This window comes from Rutidosis leptorrhynchoides, chromosome 8 (genome assembly GCF_046630445.1).
Source record: "Rutidosis leptorrhynchoides isolate AG116_Rl617_1_P2 chromosome 8, CSIRO_AGI_Rlap_v1, whole genome shotgun sequence".
Lineage (NCBI taxonomy): Eukaryota > Viridiplantae > Streptophyta > Magnoliopsida > Asterales > Asteraceae > Rutidosis > Rutidosis leptorrhynchoides.
This window is the reverse complement of record NC_092340.1, coordinates 236,133,685-236,144,026: the sequence shown is the minus strand read 5'-3', so window position 1 is coordinate 236,144,026 and position 10,342 is coordinate 236,133,685. Positions and strand designations below refer to the sequence as shown.

Below are 10,342 nucleotides of genomic sequence, written 5' to 3'. Positions count from 1 at the left end.
ATATTTACGTATCATTTAACATAATTAACCAAGTGTATCAATATCTTAATAAGATTCATATGTACCTAGTAAGACGTTATAACGATAATCGTTATATATATCGTTTTCGAGTTTCTTAATTTAATAGTCTCATTTTTATGTATATAACTCATTGTTAAAATACCTAATGTGATACATACTTATAATAAAATCATGTTAACTATATATATAACCATATATATGTCATCGTATAGTTTTTACAAGTTTTAACGTTCGTGAATCACCGGTCAACTTGGGTGGTCATTTGTCTATATGAAACCTATTCCAATTAATCAAGTCTTAATAAGTTTGATTGCTTAACATGTTGGAAACACTTAATCATGTAAATATCAATTTCATTTAATATATATAAACATGAAAAAGTTCGGGTCACTACAAGATTGAACCCCCTAATTTACATATTTTTATGAATAACTAATTTAGTAAATATTTTCACTAAAATTATATTATTACCATAACTAAATCATATATTTTAAAGAGAACGGTTGATCAGACGTTGAATCTGACACTATCTCCAATAGAACCTAGTGCAAGCACGCCGCTTTGCTGTATGTACCAAATCAACCCAAACATTAATAAAAATAAATATAAATCGACCCCCAGGATTAGTAGCAACCCACCAAGCAGTCGTGTCGTTTTTGGCGCCATTTAACATGGAAAGATCTCTGTTTGGGAGGTGTAAAAGGTCACCATGACTCTTGATGATGGCATATTTTGTTCCTCCTTGTATTTTTCACCTTCTTGTGAACCTGTCAACCCAAGTTGCGACTGCTACTGATGCTAATATTCGTTTAAAATATCAAACCTTAAGAAAGAGATGAGATACTTATGTTAACTCTAAAGTAGTGAAGGACGAACAACAAAAACACAAAATAAATTTATACATGACATATTTACCTACAAACTACAAATATACATGCGAATTTTAAAAAATTACAGAACCTTTTGAGCACTTTTAATGTATTAATAATACCGATAAGTAAGCCATCATCATCATTTAAATTAAATCATTACTTGATACATATGCAAGCCTAATTTTGTATTGTTCAGAGTATTTCCTAAATTAAACTCAAAGTTCAAACTTAAATTATTCTTCATTTAATAAAACCCTGATTACAATTTCCAACATTATTTTTTCAATAGAACACAAAAACAACCATATTATCATTATTATCATAAACTAAACGACGAACAAATTCATCAAAAAAAGCAGGGGCATAAAAATAAATATACAGCCTAAATTTCAACATTGCACCTAATATCTTTGAAATACTTTTAAAAATCATATATTTAATATCTTCAAAAGAAGATTGTAATAGTAAAATTAATACCTTTATTTTGTTGATGAACCGGGATAACGCCCCATTGGACATTCTCCTTCTTTATCTTGTATACAACAAAAACGGCTCCAACATTCGTCAAGATAGAAAAGGGGAAAAAAGACTGAATATGTCAGCAATTTGGCCGCTTCTTCCAGCTTTTCGGTCACCACCATGTAAACAACTATATCGCCATAAACTCGCCAGGAAACTTGTTTTAGTACACAAACTTGCTCCAAATTTTTGACAAAACTATCATTTGCAGTGCACATGTTTCTTTAACGTCCTACATGCTATAGTAGAATTAGTTAATTTGAATGTGTGACTTAAATAATTGGTTTTCTAATCTCATATGAATCCAAGGCGAACATTTTCTGTATATACCTAATAAAGTGACACAGGACTGAATTTGATTTTCAAAAGACAATATTTATGAGTCACAGATGCACACTCCATCTAGAAACAATATGATATTATGTAAACAACACACTATAAAAAAGCTTACCCGATGTTGGTCGCCAATTACTGAGGGGCACACCGCACGTGTGGTCCAGGTATACGTAGAAAATGCCTCATTTAGTTATTACCATGTTGTAAGAAACTTCTTGTTGTTTTCCTCAGCAAGACGATAGGGCTTTTAGAGAATGTCGTTTTGAGTACCTTTTTGCAAGGTCTTCCCAAACAACCAACAACACCAACACCAACACCAGGGACCTCAGGGATCCATATCCATTATTAACACATTTCGTTTTCCTTTTCTTACTTGGCGATATGGTATTTAAAACTAATTTACAACCAATAAGTGTAAACAATATCTCCAAAACAAATACACCATTAATTAAAACCCAATATGAACACCAACACCATTATAATACCCATAATAAACAAATGGAAACTGTGCTTGTACAGCCTATTGGCATTAGGGCTTCATAGCCTTCTCGTGTAAAGGGTTGAGCCCCCTGTTTGGCTCTCGCGTTTTATATAATTTGCCTTTCGAAAAAAGAAAAAAAAAAAAAAAATGGAAACAGATAAAGAAAACAACCAGAGAAATCACAAACTCACATAGCCAAATATTTTTGGGAAAAATGTAAAACAAAGTTATAACATTGCAACATATACCTAATGACAAACACAAAGGCATGGCCGTCAAAAACCGAAGCAAATACACAAAGGCGACAACGGTCAGGTGGCAGTGGGATGAGGTCATTCAGCTCAACCCCTAATTTGTAAACAAAATCTTCAATCAATGTAAGAAAATCATAAAAAGGAAAAGAGAAGAAACATCAATTTAACAAAAGAAAAGCTTTACCTGGTAGATCGATGGTGGAAACGATGACGTGTGACGAAGATGAAGAGTGTAAAATAGCATTTGAAACCCTAGTTCGAGCTAAGTTAATTGGTTAGAACTACGGAGTATGTGGTGTAGGTGGGAACACAATAATAGTAATAGGTAGGTGGGGACGGTGTAACAGTAAATGGTGGCCTTTGTAGCCAATAGGAGTGTAGCCTTTTTACGGGAGTTAGTATGTAGTTTAATTAATATCATAATTTAATTGTTTACTTTTATTTTCTACCAATAAAAAATAATTTAATAATAATATGAATGAGTCAAAATAAAATTTGATTGGCCGATAAATTAAATATTGTACTTTTTTCAATGATAGTGGAATTCTCAAGTCAACTATTAAATAGGAACAGAGAGAATATAGTAATGAGTTCACAATTACTATATCCTCTCCTTTTTCTCTTACTTGGGTATTGTGCCACACAATTTTCTTTCTTCTTTACTCCGGCAACTTCTTTTTCTTGTTTTCTTTTTCACTCCGGCAACCTTTTATATTTTGAAATCCATCCTTTGGTTCACCTTAACAGTTAGCTTACAAGCTACTGCTTTTTCTTTGAACAACTATTTTATAACAACCCTCATATTTTCATACCTGAATTGACTAATTTGACTATAGGGTTATTATCCATACGTAATATATAATTAAATTTGACATTGATCAAATATTTATTTTTAGTCGACACTTTTTGTTAACCAAAGTTTACACTAATTATATAAAATAACTTTAGTTAATATTAATATTAATATTAATGCGTATTATATTTAAAACTATATGAAACATAATTATTAATTAAATGATAAGTTATTTTAATCATTATATATATATTTTTAGCTTATAAAAAAAAGAGATTTTTTTATTAATTAAATAATGAGCCCATGAATTTTGACTAAATATTTTCAAAAATAAAAAATTATTAAAAACATTTTTAACATGTTTTTATTTTTTGTCAAAATTGGCACCTTTATTTTATTTATATTTTTTTCTTTTCACCAACCATTTTTTTCCTATAAATACCCACTTCCATTTCATAAAAACTTATATCAAATCTTTGGAAAAACTCTCTCACAAACTTGGGAAAGTACTTGAGGTATTTTCTATATTTTTTATCGAATTGCTTTTATTTTTTTGTATATTCTTTAAAAATTCGAATTTAATATATATAAATTATTTTTACATGTTATAATTAGTATTATAAGTATTATTATGTATAAAAATAATTTTGATAATTTATGGAATATTATTTATAATTAAATACGAATTATGTAGTATTTAAACATAAAAACAATATAAAATTCGTAATAAAATATTAAACAGTAATAAAAATAATTAGAATTTTTTTTTGAGATTATTATACTTTTATAAACAAGTGAAAATTATAAAAATTAAATAAATGGGACGATTAGTATTTAAAAAAAATTTACTTTTGCATTATTCTAAACCGAGAGAAATAATAAAGAAAATACAAAATAAATACAAACGTGTATTAAATATTTTTATAAAATTTTTATATGATTAGTAGCATCACGAGATACTTTAAAAAAATATATAAAAATTAATTTTAAATTATTTTTCCTATTTATTTAATTATAGGCCGATTACAATGGTTAAATAATTAGAAAACATTAAATAAATAATATTTTGATATAAAATTTGATTTAATAATTTTTATAACATTTTTACATAATATAGAACCTGTAAAAAATATAAAATTATTTATTTAGGTCGATTTAATATTTATTACCTAATTAAATTTGATTAATATAAACCGAGTATATATATAAAGAAAAGTGGGAAATAAATATAAAAACTTGACAAAATTATTTTTATAAAATATCCTACTGAATTATATAATTAACTAAGTTTATAAAAATTATAAATATAATATTTAATGAATTAATATTCGAATTAACATATATTAGTATGATTTTCGATTAACATAAGTATATTACATATACTAAATTAATATTATTATTATTATAACTTACGGTTAATAACTAAGTATACTATATAATAAAGTATAATGCTTATAATGTAAGTTAATAACAATACATTATTAATAAATACTTATTTTATAACTATACTAATTTAATAATAATAACTTATAGTATATAATATAAGATAATCAAATTGTTAATACATTAATAAATATAATATAACACATATAATAACATATAAACCTAAAGTGAAGGTTAATCAAAGATAATGTACAATTCATGTGAACTTCATCACTACTCACGGTCGTAAGTGAATGATGTCTAGGTTGCCATTTATGGGTAAGCTTGTGGATCTCGAATGCCATGACTTAGATTCTAGTCAAGAGTCCTGGGCCCCCGGTTACATCTGGTCATTCCTGACTTATTTGATAGCAACGAAGTTTAAGTAAAGTTATACAACGTCTTGCTAAAGATTAACCCGAACTTTCTAAAATTGGAAAATTACTATAAGTGGAAACTTTCCATAAATAGTAACCTTCCAAAAATGGAAATTCTTTAGTGAACCATTACTATCAATATAGTACTATATACTATTGTCTGTTAGGCAATGTCTGATCATACGTTCTATCTCTAGGTTGAGATCTCGGTCACGTCCTTCCGTTAAATTCTTTCGTGGAATACTCTTTTGTGCTACTAAGGTAAACTTCATAGCCCCACTTTTTACTGTTTCATAACTGTTTTATAACTTTTGGGGTGAGACACATGCTTGCTTTATAACTGTTTTACGCTTAGACACAAGTACTAAATTGTTAACTATGCTGTCATGCTTTGATTCATGCTAAATCCCTACCGTAATATCGTTAATTGCTACGTTTAAATGCAAACTTAATTATTGTGAATAGGCCTATTGAGAGTAACGTCTCTAACCATTCGACCGTTGGTCTTTGGTTACATAATAATGATTCCACGACACTGACATTACAAGGTGTCATAGGGTAAACTTGTTTAGTAGCGATATTACAAAATGCAGCAACACTTTTAGATTGATATTTCTATATCAATCAACTTTAAACTAAATCTTGTAGTCTAAATCTTTGGATATTATTTATAAACCTGTGAATTTCACTCAACCTTTTTGGTTGACACTTTAAGCATGTTTTGTCTCAGGTGATGATTGAGCTAGCTGTTTGCAACTTTGTGATGATAGATTTGATGCTTGCATGGAGTCCACATCGCATATTATATTTTAGTTCATAAACATTTATTTTACGTTTTAATAATAATGTAAACATGTATTACTGCTTCCGCTGTTTTATTAACAAAGGTTTTATTTAAAAAGTCTCATATAGAGTCGTTCTCGTTTATACAACTGTGTTATGATATGATTGGTCATAATTACCCCTGGTCCATTTTAGGGGGTGTGACAGATTGGTATTAGAGCAGTGCTGTTGTAGAGAACCAGGATTGCATTTTAAGTGTGCCTTATACAATTAGGTACCTTAGCAATGTAGGACTACAACTTTCCTTGACTATAGTACCTTTAATTGTTGCCTTTAATTGTTAAATGCAACACTATACTTTAGAAACTTTACTTATCTTAGAATGCCAAGTCAATCTAAGAACTCTGTTCACTTTTCTAAGTACTATCCAATTACGCCACCGCGTTTAAATGCGACACTACGATTTCTGAAATTCTTGACATTCCTAAGTCATCTATCATGGTTTGTGTATTACATATGTATTACATGAAATATTATCCATAAATTTTGAAACTCCTATATTTGTTACTATTCATACTCAAACGTATATAACTCCCTGTTATATCACGTACCTATATGCCTTATGCCTTTATGCATCGGTTTGCGAACCAGAAAATGTTATTGAGTTATCGAGAATCTCAAAGACATTATAATGTCATCACTATTCATATTCATTACTTTCTTAGCTTTCTTGTTGTTTTGATCATTGAATTTTCCTGACGGATGACGTCTACGAAACTATAGAATAGAAAGCATTTGGATTACTGATTTAAAGGATCATATAGCTCAAGCCCCTGGACCTGAATAGGACATTACGAATTGAAAATCTTTAATCAAAAGATTATCAGATTACATACTTATCATCTAGACACGTCATACTACCATTATTAGAGTATAGACACATCATATCTTATTATATCTTATCGTATCTATCCCAATAATTTTTGTCTAACACTTTTCCTAAATTTCCTCTGTAAATTACGGAAATCTTTTTGATACATATACATATTCAAGGAGATGAATCCAGTATTCAACACTAATCTCATATCAAACCCTAATTCAAATCACATAATATGGATTTCTCAACCGATTCCTCGAGCTCCAATGGCAGCGTAACCGGAACAAACGAACCAATCAGCTATCATCTATTTTGGATGAATTGGGGATGGGTTCATAGTAAACTTAATCAATGGAGAGAAGAAGAAGGTAATCCCTTCCACCAACCGAATTCACCTCTTGGTGAAGAACCTGAAGCACTTACCGGCGAACCCGTTCGGAACACTATTTTCACCCTCATTTCCAGGATATCCAGTCACGAATATATAATATCTAAAATTCTAGATCTTATTCATCCACTTGTCCGAACCGCCAATCATCCCGGAATAATAGAAGAAGTCAACGAGCTTCGCGCTCGAGTGGTGGCTCTGGAGAATATGGTGCGAAACCTACGAACACCAGCAGCAGCACCAGCAGCATAACCAGTACCATCAGCATCACCACTGTAGAGACCCGTCCTAATACATTCGGACGAAGTCCATATCGATTATAAACGATTCACAACAGTTGATTACATCGCGAGGTATTTGACCTCTATATGATACATTTTACAAACATTGCATTCGTTTTTGAAAAGACAATCTTTCATTACATCGAAAGTTGATGGCAGACATACTATTTCATAATATATCTAACTATAATTGACTTAATAATAATCTTGAAGAACTCAACGACTCGGATGCAACGTTTTTTGAAATATGTCATGAATGACTCCAAGTAATATCTTTAAAATGAGCAAATGCACAGCGGAAGATTTCTTTCGTACCTGAGAATAAACGTGCTTTAAAGTGTCAACCAAAAGGTTGGTGAGTTCATTAGTTTAACATAAATAATCAGTTCATAATTTTAATAGACCACAAGATTTCATATTTTCATTTCTCATAAACATACGTCCCATACATAGAGACTAAAATATCATTCATATGGATTGAACACCTGGTAACCGACATTCACAATATGCATATAAGAATATCCCCATCATTCCGGGATCCTCCTTCGGACATGATATAAATTTCGAAGTACTAAAGCATCCGGTACTTTGGATGGGGCTTGTTGGGTCCGATAGATCTATCTTTAGAGTTCGCGTTAATTAGGGTGTCTGTTCCCTAATTCTTAGATTACCAGACTTAATAAAAAGGGGCATATTCGATTTCGATCATTCAACCATATAATGTAGTTTCGATTACTTGTGTCTATTTCGTAAAACATTTATAAAAACAACGCATGTATTCTCAGTCCCAAAAATATATATTGCGAAAGCATTTAAAAAGTGAATAATGAAACTCACCTAATGTATTTTGTAGTAAAAATACATATGACAATATTGAACAATGCAGGGTTGGCCTCGAATTCAAAAACCTATATCATTTGTACATTAATACATATAGTGTAAATCACAAAATTCCACTTATTATTATGTATTATTTATATATTTATAGTTATATAGAATTTATACAAATTTCCATTTTTTGAATCGTATACTATATTATGTTTCATGTGTTTTTGCATATATTGATCTTGTATATATATAATTATAATGATTAATATTTATACGTTTAGTTATATTAATATTCCTATATACCTATATATGTGATTAGTATTGTATTCATGAAATATCATTAGTTTGTTATATGAAATAATAATATAATCCTAGTATATGTAATAAGTGTATATATTATACAAAAGATTTATTTGTTAAAGTGATAGATTCACTAGTAATTATAAAGTAAAAATAATAGTTTAGTAAAAATAATATTTTTTAATGGTAGTAGTAAGTTTAATAATAATTATAGTTTTATTGAATATTTCCAAATGATCATATCAATAATAATATAAACAACATGAAATCAGAAATAATAATAATGATAATAATAATACTTAAAATAATCAATTTGATAATAATGCTAATAATAGTATTAATAATACTTATAACAATATTAATGATAATAATGTTTTCTAATACTTATAACTATGATAATAATAACAATTATAATCTTCGCGTTTAATTTCTAAACTAGTGATTAGAATTTCTATAACATCAATTTGTAATCCTAATCATCATAATATTAGTAATACTTATATTAATAGTAAACTTAACAAATTAATAATAACGATAATAATAATGATATTTATTGATAATACTCTTAATTTGATAAATGATAAGTTTGATTAATGATATCGATACTTCTAGTTGTTAGGAGTAATAATGATTATCTTAACAAAAACAATATCCAATAATAGTAATAATAGTATTAACAATGATAATAATAATAATAATGCTAATGTTAGTTATGTTAATGATAATGGTAATACACATAATACTAATATTTGTGATAATAATAACTTACACAATAATAACAACATGGTTAATAATAAAAATAATAATAATAACAATAGTAATAGTATTAATAATAATAAAAATAAAGACTACCTTAGAAGCTTTATTTAAAAAAAAATGTCCCAAGTCAGACTCGAACCCGAGACCCTTCGTTAAACATCATCACACCTCGATCAGTTGGGCTAAGCCCTTTTTCTGTTATTATTCTCATATTAAAAATATATAACTCTGCTATGTCTGTTTCCCTCTCCTTCTCCTTCTTCTTCAATTGAAATCGTCCAGGGCTCAAACCGTATTAATAGCTATTCATATATTTAGTTTTAGGATTAGTACATGATACAGAAACGATTCAAATTTAATCCAATTAATTACGATTAATAAAAAAATTAAAAAAAAAATGACTGTAACAGCATTTTGTGTTTTTCATGAACTCAAAATCAATTTCGAAGTTTAAGAGCGTTTTAGATAAAGATTAAAACATGAAAATGGTTCTAAATCGATCATATAATCTTTCTGGGTCCTTAATTTTAATTGAAACATAACTACGTTCTCGAATTTGTTCAAGAACAAAACGTTGACTTTTTTAGGAATTAATTTGACTCCAAAAATTGGAATTCGATAGATAAAATCAAGACTTGAGATTTTTCAGTTAGTTTAAGTAAAAGATTTCCAACATAACTGTATTAATACATTTTTAAAATTCTTAAGAAATTGAAGAATTGCAGAAATTATAATTGAACAGAGCAATACCTTGTTCTTCGTTTCTTTTCTGTTGAAATTTGATTAAATAAAAGACTGTAAAGGGTTCTTGTAATTTATAAATGATAATGTGAGGTTGAATGATGTCAAATACAACTAGATTATTTGGTTTTATCCCTCAAATTGAGACGACAGAAAATATGTTTCAAGGACAAAAATAAAAATATAAAAATAAAAGGGGAAACCGATTGATAACAGATTTTGTCTGATTCCTTTGTTTGTTTACTGATTTGTACGAGCTTATAATCAAGGGAATAAATCAACTGCGGATGGATCACGATGGGAAACAGAA

General features: G+C 28.6%; 1 long non-coding RNA gene across 2 annotated transcripts; it reads right to left on the bottom strand.

Moving 5' to 3' along the window:
- Positions 1-450: 450 nt before the first annotated feature.
- LOC139864827 (uncharacterized) lies at positions 451-2,755 on the bottom strand. Of its 2 annotated transcripts, XR_011764499.1 has the most exons (5): positions 2,668-2,755; positions 2,478-2,577; positions 1,864-2,348; positions 1,371-1,651; positions 451-788 (listed from the first exon to the last, which is right to left on the bottom strand). It is a non-coding gene; the product is annotated as an uncharacterized lncRNA (long non-coding RNA). The 2 variants fall into 2 exon arrangements; XR_011764498.1 differs by lacking the exon at positions 451-788 and having other exon boundaries at positions 1,231-1,651.
- Between the last annotated feature and the right edge of the window lie 7,587 nt (positions 2,756-10,342).